At 36.2% G+C, this 14,933-nt stretch overlaps 1 pseudogene; it reads left to right on the forward strand.

Annotated features, from left to right (window-relative positions):
* Window positions 1-10,713, forward strand: part of LOC101356300 (olfactory receptor 4K13-like) — a 16,337-nt pseudogene extending 5,624 nt beyond the window's left edge.
* The last annotated feature ends 4,220 nt before the right edge of the window (window positions 10,714-14,933 follow it).

A 14,933-nucleotide genomic window follows, 5' to 3' on the forward strand; every position in this document is an offset into this window, starting at 1 on the left:
TTTATATTTATTTAGTGAGACCTAGCTTCTAGTTTTGTTTTGTTATGCCCAAATAGGCTGCTCTTGTGTGCTAGTTTGATTATCGATGCCCTTTGAAGCTCTAACATCCTGTCACCAGGTAGTTAGCTCTGTAACTAAGTATGTGTACACAGGAGTCCATTAAATTTTCCTATATGGGTTCAGCTCAGGTGTCCAGGCAGTTGGACACCAAGTATGTCATGCAGGCTCTCACATACAGTCTTAGAGAGGCATGGGTGATTGGTGTAGGCACAGGTATGTAGCTGCAGTAGGGGGTCATGTGCTGATCAAGGCAGGGGGCTGATGGCTGCCCCTGAGAGTCTGAAAGGAAAGCATATCCCTATTCCCTAGGGTGAGTAGGTAGGTGAGTTTTGCAGCTAGACTATGAGCACCCTACTCTGTTGGCTGTGAAGACTCGAGGGCACCACTTATTCTTGGACCCCTGTAGCAGGTGACTAGGTGGTGTAGATGGAGACACCAGTCCTCAAGCCCCTGGTATGGATCAGTAAAGCTGACTGCTCAAAGGACAGGACTGTGTTGAGGGTCACAAATCTGCCACTTCACAGCTGAAACAGTTGAAGTTAGACTTCAGGTGTTTACCCTGTTGTGCTGTGGTAGTGAGGGCTTACTCTGTTGAGATGGGGCCACACAAGTCTATACAGGGTTGGAAGGCATTCAAAGTCTGCAGACACCTTATGCCTGGTCCTAGCAAAAGAGCTGTGCTGACCCTGAGTTCCTGGCTTAGGGTAGCCAGTAGCTTATTTGTTACCTCTCCAAGGCCTGGAGAATGGGTCAGGGTGCCTTTTGGGATCTACTTCCAGAATCAGAGATTTCAGAAGGCTGGACTGATGCCGCGTGGGCAGGGAGGAGGTAAAAGGGAGAGAGGTTTTTCCCAAATGAGCTTTTTTTTTTTTTAATCCCCATGAAAGGCCGCATGCATGTACTTATCTTTAGCCGCTTGGGAGTATTTTTTCACTGGTTCGGAGTGTCCTAGCAGATTCTCTGCTGCCAGATCTCTCTCAATGTGGAAACTGCCTCCCGAGTGCACGCGCAGAGCAGTTTGCCTGCTTCACTGCACACCTTGGAGCCAGTCGGGGCTGAAGAGCTGCAGCTGGAGCCAAGTCTGGTCTGGCACTTCTTGCTTCTTCCAAACTGTCTCCCTTTTCCCCTGCCACTCAGTCAGATTTCTCAACTTTGTCTTGTTCATGGCTCCTAGATATTCATATACAATCAAATCACTTGTTTTTCCAGGTCTTTGTTGTAAAAGGGATATAGGAAGCTGCCTGACTACTCCACCATATTGGCCCTGCCTCTCGAAGTTGAAAGATTTTAAGCTACAATCTGATCACATTTCTGCTTTCAAACCGTCACAATAGCTTCCTTGTAAAGAATGGAGTGAAAAGACTAGAATGAAGCTTACAGTGACCTATCAGAAGACTCATGAAGAACCATATCAAATCAGTGTGGATAGGGTGAAGTATTCAACCAATGGTGTTGACATAACAGATAAAACTTGGAAAAATAACATGTTTCCAATGGATACTTAAATGTTAAAAAAGAAGCAGATCAAAAGAAAGCATAGGACTATTTAGACAAACATTAAGTTGCAAAATTCATTTTAAGCATACCCCCATATTCATAAAACCTAGAAAAAATATTGACATTATACAAAATATTAAAATGTATATATTATATATACATATACACACACACACATAGATACATATGTTATGTTTTTATAGATACACTCTAAAAAAGAAGTAAAAACAAACTATGGAAAACAGTTAAAAATATCAAATGATTGACAGCTGTAATATGAAATTAGTTCTTCCACTTAGATAAGGAAAAAATGTAGTTCATCAATTTAAAAATCCGTAAAAAATATAAAGGTTATTGACAAAAGTAATTCTAATAAGCAATAATTATATCAAAGGTAAAATTCTCAATAGTAATCAAGTAAATGTAAATAAGAGAACATGTATACTACTTTGTACTGAGAAAATTATCAGTTTTTAAAAAATGGATGATTTGTCATGGTTGACATGATAAGGAAATAGATATTTTCATATATTGATAATGTGAGTGTAAATTGATACAACTTCTCCAGAAGTCACCTGTAAAATATATAAGAAAAGTTTAAAATTTTCCTTAATCATGACAGAATTCCACTTCAAGAAAATTTCCGTAAAGTAATAACAGATAAGCTAAAAGATTTAGCTATAGAGGCAACTATTACACCACTGTTTGTAGAAGGAAGAATTAAAAATAACCTTAATGTACAAGACAGGGACTTAAATTATTCATACTACTTCCAACTAGAGAAAACAATTATATATGTTATTATAATCACAATAATCGATTGATATTATACAAGATGTTCATGATATAATTCTGACTAAAAGCAGTAGGTTATAAAATAAAATATATAGGAACTCATTTTAAAATATTGTATGCCTAGGAAAAAAATTAGAAAAATGCTTGTCTTTAATGTTCTGCTGAAATCCTGTCCACCATGGATGACACTGCTGGTATTTGAAATACCAGCAGCATAGTTTCTAGCATCATAGCAACAGGCAAGCCACCCAGTACAACAAACGTATAGATAAGTAGTCTGGTTACTATGTGGAACCATATAAAATTGCCCTTTCATTTGATCAAAAGATGGTCAAATATCAGTTTTACAAAGTTCAATCTAATATATTAAGTTATATTTTTCTTACACAATTTCCTAAACTACTTTCTCTTCTAGCAACCAAATATTATTGATTCCTGTTCCATACCTGAATTGAATACCATTGGTTCCCCAGTGCACTGCACAATCAAGCTCTTATCAAGGCCCTGCACCACTGCCAACCAGTCTTTCTCAAGTTTTCACCCCACACTGTGCCACTCTGCACCATGCCCAGACTCCAGCTTGGGCACGACCCTGCACAGTTTCAGCAGGAGAGCAGCAGAAGTGGGTGGGAGAACCATGGACACAATAGAGCCAATAATAGACTTAAACAGCAGCCAGGCCAGGCTGAAATGGGCATCCTGAGGGATATGGACATGGAGCAGGTATTGTAGCCAAAAGGAAGTCTACAGGGGTACTGCTAGAAGGCCCCACCACAAGGGCACTGGATGGGGAATTTTATAGCCAGTAAGTGAGAAAAATAAAGAAGTACTGAGCAAGGGAGAATGGGACAATCACTGAGGTGAGTTGCACTGGATGTAACATTGCAAAGGACCTACAGCCAGCTCTCTCTCTGAAGGATTTGACCATGCAATGCATGGATTTTAGAAGATGCATACTATGAAACACAAAAATGTACATTCAGTGGGTTCCCAACTATAAAAATGAACCAAAATATTTTAAAGACCAAAAGAAAAGTTAGTTAAAGAAAAAGTACTAATAGTTTTTTTTTTTTCCTAAGTGGTAGAAAAATGGATAATTTTCTTTTTTCCCATTTTCTTTCTTTTCCAAATGTTGAAAATTAATTTATTAATAAACAAACTGAATTCATTTGATACAGTTCAACAGGAGAGGCAAACATATTGTCATCAAACAATCAAATAGAGTATTATGGTTGATATAAAGGCCAGTAAATTAACTTCCACAAGAAGATCTAGTAAAAAAATGAGAAGACGTGCACACATAACTCACAGCAGCAATAACACATAAAAATGACCAAAAAAATTAAGTTCTATTCACCAGTTATTAAGAGTTTCATCATTGATTTTTTTGTTGTTTGTTTTCTTTTGTTTTGTTTTTCCCATCAACAAGCAAAAGGAAAGATAGAAACAGAAAGAGAGAATTCTTAAGAGTTTTCAAGGTTCAGGATAACAACTACTCTTTTACACTTTTGGAGATATTATAAATTGACAATTTTTTTGATTTTTTTATTGTATTTCAGGTGAAGGTTTACAGAACAAATAGTTTCTCATTAAACAGTAGTACACATATTGTTTTATGACATCAGTTAACAACCCACAACATGTCAACCCTCTCCCTTCTTGACCTTTTTTTTTCCTTTGGTGAAAATACACATAGCCAAAGATACACCATTTCAAAAATTTCTACATGCAAAGTTCAGTGACATTGACAACGCTCTTCCAGTTGTGCTGCTATTCTCACTTTAGATGAAGGTTTACAGAACAAAATAGTTTCTTATTAAACAGGACAATATTTTTTATAATCTAAAATGTGCAAGTAGATCTATTTCTAGAAATACAAGCACAATAGCAAATGTTTTCCTTATATATGTGTATATACATATATATAAAAACAAACATACACACGTAAATATACATACACACAAATACATATAAGCATACAGACACACATACATATGTTATTGATATGCCAATCAATAGGGAAGTGTTTATTATATTATAGTACATCTAAACGCAGGGCTGCTAACCAAAAGTTTGGCGGTTTGAACCCACCAGCCACTCTGAGGGAGAAAGTTTTGGCAGTCTGTTTCCTTAAAGTTTTACAGCCTTGGATACCCTATGGAGCAGTTCTACTCTGTCCTATAGGGTCATTTTGAGTTGCCAACGACACAATGGCAATGGATAATTTTGTGCATATATTTGTTTCTAAAATCTGCATTGAAGAATATTCCCCTCTCTTACGTACTCTAACTACAATAAAACACTAAACCTTGGCACATATCACCTCACCAGAAAGATATTAAAAAGGTTTTGTTTTTCATGGCAGTTGTGATTGATTGCTAATGGCTGTATGGAGTACTAAATTAAAAAAGAAAATTGAAAGCTCAGTCAGAAAAAGTGACCTACAAGCAGTGTCTCCAACGAGCTTAGAAAATGAATGTGGCACCCCATTTACTACATATTTACTACCCTCATTTCTCTGTCATCTTTTTCAGACAGTTATAACTGTTGGAGAAATAGTTAGGAAGGTTGCATGTAAGAATCAATGCAAAAAAATTTTCCTAGCAAATTAGTTAATCATTTATTATTGCTCATTTGTTGTCGTTGTTGCTGTTAGCTTTCATTCAGTTGGCCCAACTCATGGTAATCCCATGTACAATCGTATAGGAACAGTGTGATCCATAGAGTTTTCATTTGCTGATTTTTGGAAGTGGATCACCAGGACTTTCTTCCTAGCTCTTGTTAATCTGGAAACTCTGCTGAAACTTGCTCAACATCATAGCAACACCCAAGCCTTCTATGACAGACAATTGGTGGCTGTGCTTGAGGTGCAGTGGCCAAGAATCAAATCCACGTCTCTCACATGGAAGATGAGAATTCATTCACTGAACCACCAATGTTCCCATTGTTACTCAGTTGGCTGTTAGTATTATTGTTGTTATTGTTAGTTGTCATCTAGTTGAACTGTTAGTATATTACTTGCTAATTACACTGTTTTGCCATAGAAGCTAATACTAGAGTTACCTCCATGATCTTCCTTTTATAGTTTACTTTTTATGATGGTTTACATAATAAGAAAGGACTTAGAGAAATTCTAAATCTTCAGACTGACTGAGTGTTAAACTTCAAGAATATTATCATTATTCAGTAAAGAGCGTTAAGGATGGTGAAATGATGGTCTCTCTCTCCTCCCTTATATAGTAAAAGGGCATTTTCCCCCATATTAAAGAAGAATAAGTCTATAAATTCATACATAAACCTTGCTTGGTGTCTACAATGCTTTTTAACATTATACATGGATAAAAGCATCCAGTTACCAAATTAATTATAAATATTCAGATGTATGAAATCAAATTAAAAGAATTACAGTTTTCCAAAGTCCGTTACTTACAATAGGTTCATTTTCTATAAATGTGCTCATCCTCTACCAACCAACCAGACTTAGTGTTTTCTAGAAAAATTTCTAGAAAAAGTTCACATGACTATAAACATGGCAAATTCACAATCCACTTAAATAATGAAAGAGGAAGTCCTTGCTTTAAACCCAAGGGAAAACCAACAGGTTCATTTTAATAATTCCTTCTGGTGGTTGATCACCAGTCTGCATCTTCTGTATATGTTTCCTGTCTTTTTTTGTTTTTTTTTTTTAACCTAAAAATGATTGTCTTGTATATTCCTGGAGGAAAAAAGATAACCCGTATATAACCAGACTCTCACTGTGTCTGCAGCTCACTGAAGAGGCCCCTCCTCAGCTAGAACTGGTAGGTTAAATAGCAGTGCTAACAGAATATAGTAGTGATCTACTCTAATAAAAGATGAGACATTTTACATACAGCTTGTAGCTGAATGAAAAATATATTATTCTGATCATGAAGGCAACACTATAAAAGTAATCTTGGTCAACTAGTATCTGGACAACTGCATCCGGTCCCAAAAAGAAGCAGAAGAGCCACTCTGTAACTGACAAAGAAATAGCACCCTATCCAGCTCAGAGGAGCCAGTTTTATTGTAGGACCTTGAGGTTTTGGAATATAAACAGGGATTCATTTAATCCACAGGGCAAAAAGAGAAAAAAATAGCTTGGGAAATATATATTCATGAAAAAATTATGTTCTTCCTTGGCTAAGTTTAGCATCTGTGATAAGTCTGAAACTTGATATAATAAAATTTCAGATCACAAAATGGGAAATATTGACTTATTTTAATATTCAGTTTAATTATTTTATTTTTATGTTCCTACATTGAGTATTTATTTTAATTCAGAAAACATGTAAGAAATGCCAAAGAAAAAATGTGTTACATTTAAATCAATTTGTTTTTATTTTCCCCTGGAGTCTACACTTATTTTCTTGATATATGACTTTTTAGTCAAGGTGGTGGTTGTTGTTAGGTGCCATTAAGTTGGTTCTGACTCATAGGAACCCTAAGTACAACAAAACTGCCTGGTCCTGAATACAGTTGTCTAATTGTGCTGCTAATATATTTATTTTTTATAATTTTGCAACCCAGGGATTATTCACTATTTTTCTAAACCCACTGGCCTTTTTCCACTTACATGTAAAACAATTTTTTGAACAAGGTTTGGCTTTTTCAATGTATGAGAAAAAAGCCTTTGTGCACATAAAAATAATATTTTGATTTTGTCTATTAAATGTGCAAGTATATTATTTTAATTAGGAAAATAGTTATAGTGGTTGTTTTGACAGCTAATCTGATTTTTCATTTTCTAACAATTTTCTTTGGTAATAAGTGAACATTATCTGTGGATTAATTAGTCTATACATGGATTCACACTTTCTGGAAAAGAAAACATAACAAACACTCATGATGACTAGAAATGATGTGGCCCTTAATCTTATCAAAAATATATTTAAAAAAATGTAATCTACACATTTCCACATATACTAACTGTTCTATTTAAGCACTTTTGTGGAAATGCATGGAAATGACTCCGTCATTGAATATAGATATACAGTATGGAACACCCTAAATATAGTTTCTCTCTTGCTTCTAAGCAAGCCACCACAGTTGAAAGGAGTTGAGTAAATTTTCACCTTTTAGTCACATGTGTGGCATTAAAAGGGCTAGGCTACTCAATCACAGTGCATTCATCCCGTTCTCAGACACAGTTTCTGCTAGAGACACCAAGCCCTACTTGATCCTACTGATTCCACTCTTCTTTTTCTTTTTTTTAGTTCACTGTCAAATATATATTATTAAATATTTGATTTTCACTTTGAGGCTAAACTGTGGCTTAAATTAGGAAAACTTCTTTTCATTTTTTTACTTAACCTTATTTTTATTTGTGTCTTAATTTAAATATATTTTTCAGATGTTAACTCATACTGAATAATTTCATTTAGCAAAACAAACTTGAGTCTATGTATATGTAGACTTAGCTGAAAATTTATATATACATACTTGTAAAAACTCAAAAAATTCTAAAATAATAAATACCCTTTTCTGTTTTTAATTTTATAATTTTAAACTATGAAATTGCTTTTGTGAGTTTCCTCAAGATTTTCTCCTTTTAATATTTTGAGACTGAGGACTGTATAGTTTTGAAAACAATTCATGACTAATATGTAGACTCAATTTATTACATAAATAATGATATCAATGATGATGACAGTAATTCTTCATAAAGAAGAAAACTAGGTACTTATATAATTATATTTAATAGAGCAAAGTGCTTTCATTAACATCAATTCTTCTTTACCAGTTTTCCAGAGTAAAATTCTTCATTAATCCCCTTAGTCTGGATATTCTCATAATAATTAAAAAATGAGACAATGTTAAAGAATATAATTTTTGTAAAAGCACATACATAGCACATACACATGCACAATGAAATATACAAATATATCCACATGTGTTACCCTATAAAGCCTTATAACATTCTGTGAGGTTGAAGAGTAGATATTATTTTATTTTTACAGAAAAGTAAATCCATGTTCAAAACAGGTGACTATAGTTCCCTAGTCAATGATGAGGTCAGGACTAGAATTTAAATCTTGACTCCAATTCAGTTTCTAGAGAAATTCTCATATTTTAGCTAAACAATGTCTTCTGAATATTTGATGAACTATTAAGCCAAATAATTGAAAATCAAGCCAGATTTTCCACATTCTATTCTGGTGCTCTAGAAATAAAACATAAGTGTGTGTGTGTGATATCAGTAACAATCAGAAGAAGAAGAAAGGCAAAAAGAAAAAGAAAGCTAGGACTTAGAAACTTAAGTCAAGATGGAATCAAAAGATTACAAAACTGGAACCAAAAGATCTAAATCAAGACTTAAAAAGTAAGATAGAAGTGAGCCAACAGTGGCAGTTCAATCTAGGAAAACACCTAGAGTGTAAATGCCAAGACTGTAAGAACCAGGAGAATAGTGAGAGTTAGCATGTACACAGTGTGAAATGTCAGAGAAGAGCACTGAATGAAAGCAGGTAAGCATTCAGGAACCAAGGAAACACAAACATCGCTTGTTTGGGATGAAAGGTATGATGGCTGGTCAGACTATAAATACACAGAGTGCAGAAGAACAAGAAATAAAGAACTCCAGACAGGAGACCAGTAACTCTAAATTCAGAAAAATGGGCAAGTGGCTGGACTGCGGAAGGTTGGAGTTTTGTTCAGGAACTAAAGTATGAGATACAACCGTGAGTCACAAACAACCTGGACACTGAGAAACGTTAACGTTCCTGTGCAGAAACGTCGTAAGAAGTTTATTTTATATTATTACTATAATTTTTTGGAGGGAGATTAAAAACGTATTACAGACTCTAACGAGTTTAAAGCTTCAAGAGTAAATGAAATCATTGGCATATCTTTTTGCGATGAAAGGGTGGGTTAAGAATATACGATGTCTGCTAGAGGAAAGTACCATAAAGTAATTTGCTGAGTTAGGTACACAATTAAACTTACATGTGCATATTTGAATATTTCCAACTGTAGTTAGGGTGAGGGGTAAACTGTTGAATACTATGTACCAAAAAGCTAAATGACTATGTTCTTATCCACTTGAACAAATCCATTTGACTAGTAGTCATTTGGTTCATTTTACTCATTGATACACTGACTTCAGGGGTCATAAATTCATAATACAAATCATAAATTTATTGCCTAAAATTACATTTACAGAATTTTACAATAAATTTCTCATCATTTACATCTTTGTTTTTTTAAATGTAATGATGTGAATACTTCTTGCATTAATCAATGAAAATATATTTTCCAGAAATGTCCCTCTTCTCTCTTTCTATAGGAATCAAATATTCACTTTCTCTAGGTCCATACCTTCAAAAATAAAACAGGTTATATGGTGACTTTTTCCTGATTATCTCTATTTTAAAGACGTTCTGAAAACTCCTACATAGACTAGAAGGATATAAGGAATATCTCAATGCTATCTGAGTTTTTTTTTTTTTTTGTTAGGACTCACCAGCATTTGGGAACTTGACATTTTCTTTTTTTTTTCATATTTTGTTGATCTGTGCAGCGATTGTGGCAGGAAAACTTCTCATTGTCGTCACTATAATTTTTGATTTTCACCTGCACTGTACGCCTATGCACTTCCTCCTCGGAAATCTCTCCTTTCTTGATATGACTTTTTCAACAATCTCAATCCCTAAGATGGTTATAGATTTCCTCAGACAGAAGAAAACGATTTCCTTGTGGGGCTGCATGGCTCAGATGTTCTTCCTCCACTTTTTAGGAGGCAGTGAGATGACTCTTCTCATAGTTATGGCTGTTGATAGGTACATTGCAATATGCAAACCTCTTCACTACACAACCATCATGAACCGCCGGGTACTCGTGGGTTCTGTGCTGCTGTCCTGGGGTGTTGGTTTTGTGCACACTATGAGCCAGATGGTTTTTACTAGCACCTTGCCCTTCTGTGGGCCCAATGTGGTGGACAATATTTTTTGTGACCTTCCTCTAGTTCTAAAACTTGCTTGCACTAAGACCTACGTTCTGGAGTTGCTGGTAATTGCTGACAGTGGACTGCTTCTTTCATCTGCTTTGTACTCTTTCTCATTTCCTACACTGTCATTCTGATGACCGTCCAAGCGTCAATCCTCTGGTAGACTCTCCAAGGCTCTGTCCACACTGTCTGCTCATATCACTGTGGTCACTCTGTCCTTTGGGCCATGTATCTTCATTTACGCTTGGCCATTTAATAGCTTATCAGTGGATAAATTTCTTTCTGTGTTTTCTTCAGTCATCACACCCTTACTGAACCCCATCATTTATACTCTGAGGAATCAGGAGATGAAAGCAGCTATTAGTAGACTCAGGACTCAGCACATCATCTCCAGATAGAACTTATAGACAACAATCATAATGATGAAGCTTTTAGTGTAAAACCTATATAAATTACATCTCAGAATAAGCTCAATTTGTTTCGTGTACAGGTTTTTTAAAAATTTGCATAATGTATGTTGAAATTACCAATAGTCCCTCATTATTATGAATGATTTCATTGAAATAGTAATTGTCTTAATGGAAATTCAATTCCGTTTTGAGATAATAATTTTTTAATTGGAAACCCAGAAAAGTCCAAGACTAAATTTTCTTAAATAAACATAAATCAAATATAAGTTTGTATATTTTTAATTTAGAATTAGGGGTCTTTCAGCTAAGTTGCCTAGATGAGGAAATGTGCACAAAACTGTGTAAATTTATCTAAACCCACAAGTACACGCACACACATTTTTGTGGCTCCGCATATATGAAAGGATTACTATATTTGAAAAAGGCTAGTTTTTTATAAGTGGAAGGATACATACACTGAGTGTCATCCACTCACATGAAACATATATTTATTTCATCCTGAAAAAAAAAAAAACAAGGAATTCCACCTCACAAAAGTTACATGGAGCTGCATTCTACCTTCATTCATATTTGCATTCATATTTACTCTCACATATCTCTTGAGAATCAAGTGAAGGCATTACTATTGGGCAAATCCCTATGGAAAAAGAATAAATGAAGGCTTTATATTCCAGGCAGTCATGTCACAACCCATGGGTGGGTGGGGGGTATACTGAAGCTGGCTAAGTTTCATTAAGAAAGTCAGAGAGGTTGGACCAAGATGAAGGAATAGTCAGAGGCTTCCTGTCATCCTCTTACAACAAAGACTCGAAAAAACAAGTCAGTGAAATATATATAACAATCTAGGAACCCTAATCATCAAAGACAAAGCTGAAGATTCTGACTGAGTGGAAGGTGGAAGGAGATCCAATTCAAAAGTAGTGGAAACAAGTTCAGATCACAGGATTTCCAGCCCTCTGCTAGCTGAGTCTGTGGAGCACACATGGGCTGAGGCTAACAGCACATCCAAAGCAGTCAAGCCGTGCAGTCAAGCAGCAGTGAAGCTCCATCATCTTCAGAATGAAGCAGGAGCGACACCAGACCCCCTCCTAGAGCTTCAAAGCAGAGAAGCACTTCCTTCCCCTCACGCACCCCACCCTGATCCACTCCAAAACCAGTTCCATGGCATTCATCTATGCCATGCCCCCCTAAGCTGGGAACCCAAGGCTTGTCAGAAGGCCCTGCCCCTTCACCCAGCCACTGGTGTAATGGGTTCATGGACTTGCAGCACCTTTCACCCATGCCCAGTCCCTTATGGGCCGATTCAACACCATACATCTCATTAGCATAAAACTGCAGGGCATATACCTGAAACCCATTTTCACTTGCAGCAGCCAAAGGGGAGCTCTAGGTTCCTGATATTCAACACCGCCTCACCCCCTAAGCAAGGGCTTCACTCACCGACACCAGGGGCCTGAGGGTCAGTGGTGCCACACACTTCATCTAGCTACCCACAACAGGAGTACTAGAATTAGTGGCGCCTCCCAGTCCCTCCAGCTAACAGCACTGTATGCCCAAGGACCAGTTGTACTACCTACTCCCACTAGGTGATGAACCAATTTGACCTCATAGACATATACAGAACACTCCACCCAATAGCAGCTAAGTATACATTCTTTTCAAATGCACATGACACATTCTCCAGAATACACCAAATTTTAGGCCATGAAGCAAACCTTAACAGAATCCAAAATATTGACATAATACAAAATGTCTTCTCTGATCATAATGCCATAAAAGTAGAAATCAATAACAGAAACAGCAAAGGAAAAAATCAAATATATGGAAACTGAATAATACCTTGCTTAAAAACTATTACATTATGGAAGAAATCAAGGATGGAATAAAGAAATTCATAGAATCAAGTGAGAATGAAAACACATCTTACCAAAACCTTTGCAGTATAGCAAAAGCCGTGCTCAGAGGTCAGTTTACAGCAATAAACACACACATCAAAACGGAGGGCCAAAATCAAAATATTAGCCCTAAAAAGGATCATAGCAGAATACTATGAAAAATTGTACTCCAACAAATTTGAATACCTAGAGTAAATGGACAAATTTCTAGAAACTGACTACCTACCTAAACTAACAAAAACTGAGGTAGAAAAACTAAAAAAACCCATAACAAAAGAAGAGATTGAAGAGTTAATAAAAAAAGACTCCCAACAACAACCACAAAAATCCCTGGCCTGGCAAATTAACTTGAAATTTCTACCAAACTTTCCGGGGAACATCTAGCTCAATTGGCATAACACAGTTTATAAAGACAATGTTTTACATTCTACCTTGGTGAGTAGTGTCTGGGGTCTTAAAAGCCTCTGAGTGGCCATCTAAGATACTCCACTGGTCTCATCCCTTCAGGAGCAAGGGAGAATGAAGGGAACAAGATACAAGGAAAAGATAAGTCCAAAGGACTAATGGACCACAGCTACCAAGGCCTCCACCGGATTGAGTCCAGTACAGCTAGATGGTGCCTGGCTACCACCACTGACTGCTCTGACCAGGATCACAACAGGGGGTTCTGGACAGAGCTGGAGAAGGATGTAGAACATAATTCTAACTCACACACACAAAAAAAAGACCAGATTTACTGGCCTAAAGGAGACTGGAGAAACCCTGAGAGTATGGCCCCCAGACACCCTTTTAGGTCAGTGGTGAAGTTATCTCCAAGGTTCACTGTTCAGCCTGGGAGTGGACAGCCCTGTAAAACCAAATGAGACCAGTGAGGTACAGTAGTCCGGTGACAAGGGCCAGAAGGCAGAAGGGGACAAGGAAGCTGGTGATAGGGAACCCAAGGTTAAGTAAGGATATTGTTGATGTGTTGTGAGATTGTTAAGCATTGTGATAGGGCAACATGTGAAGTAACTGTTAAATGGGAAACTATTTGGTTCTGTAAGCCTTCATCCTAAGTGAGAATAGCAGCACAATTGGAAGAGCATAGTCAATGTCACTGAACTGTGCATGTAGAAATTTTTGAAATGGTGTATCATTGGCTATGTGTATTTTCACCAAAAAAAAAAATGAGAAGTTAGAGGGTTGACATGTTGTGGGGTTGTTAACTAATGTCATAAAACAACATGTGTACTACTATTTCATGAGAAACTATTTGTTCTGTAAGCCTTTACCTGAAGTACAATTTAAAAAAAATGAAAAAAAATTCTACCAAACTTTCAAAGAGCTAACACCAACACTACTGAAGCTATTTCAGAGCACAGAAAAGGAAGGAATACCTCAAACTCATTCTATGAATCCAGCATAACCCTGACACCAACGCGAGGCAAAGACACCACAAAAAAAGAAAACTACAGATCAGTATCCCTCAGGAACATAGATTCAAAAATCCTCAACAAAATTCTAGCCAATAAAATTCATCAGCATATAAAAAAAATAATACATCATGACCAAGTGGGATTCATACCAGGTATGCAGGAGTGGTTCAATATTAGAAAATCAATCAATGTAATCCACCACACAGATAAAAAAAGAATCACATGATCTTATCAATCTATGCAGAAAAAGCATTTGACAAAGTCCAACACCAATTCCTGATTAAAAAAAAAAAAACTCTCAGAAAATAGGAGCAGAAGGGAAATTATTGACATAATAAGGGCATTTTCACAAAGCCAACAACCAACATCGTTCTAAAGAGAGAGAGACTGAAATCATTCCTCTTGAGAACAGGAACAAGACAAGGATGCCGTTTATCAGCACTCTTGTTCAAAATTGCAATGGAAGTCCTAGCTAGAGTAATAAAGCAAGAAAAAGAAAAAAAAGGACATCCAAATTGGTAAGGAAAAGATAAAATTATCCCTAATAGCAGATGGTATGATCTTATACCCAGAAAACCCCAAATAATCCACAAGAAAGATACAATGACTAATAGAAGAGTTCTTCATCAAAGTGGCAGGATACAAGATAAACATACAAAAATCAGTAGCATTCCTTTACAGCAACAAAGAGAACTTCAAAAAGCAAATCACCAAATCAATACAATTTACAATAGGCCCAGAGAAGATAAAGTACTAAGGAATAAATCTAATCAGGGGCGTAAAAGACCTATACAAAGAAAACTAAAAAAACACTACTGTAAGAAACCAAAAGAGACCTACATAACTGGAAAAACATATCATGCTCATGGATAGGAAAACAACCTTGTGAAAATGTCAA

This window comes from Trichechus manatus, unplaced genomic scaffold (genome assembly GCF_000243295.1).
Source record: "Trichechus manatus latirostris isolate Lorelei unplaced genomic scaffold, TriManLat1.0 scaffold00035, whole genome shotgun sequence".
Lineage (NCBI taxonomy): Eukaryota > Metazoa > Chordata > Mammalia > Sirenia > Trichechidae > Trichechus > Trichechus manatus.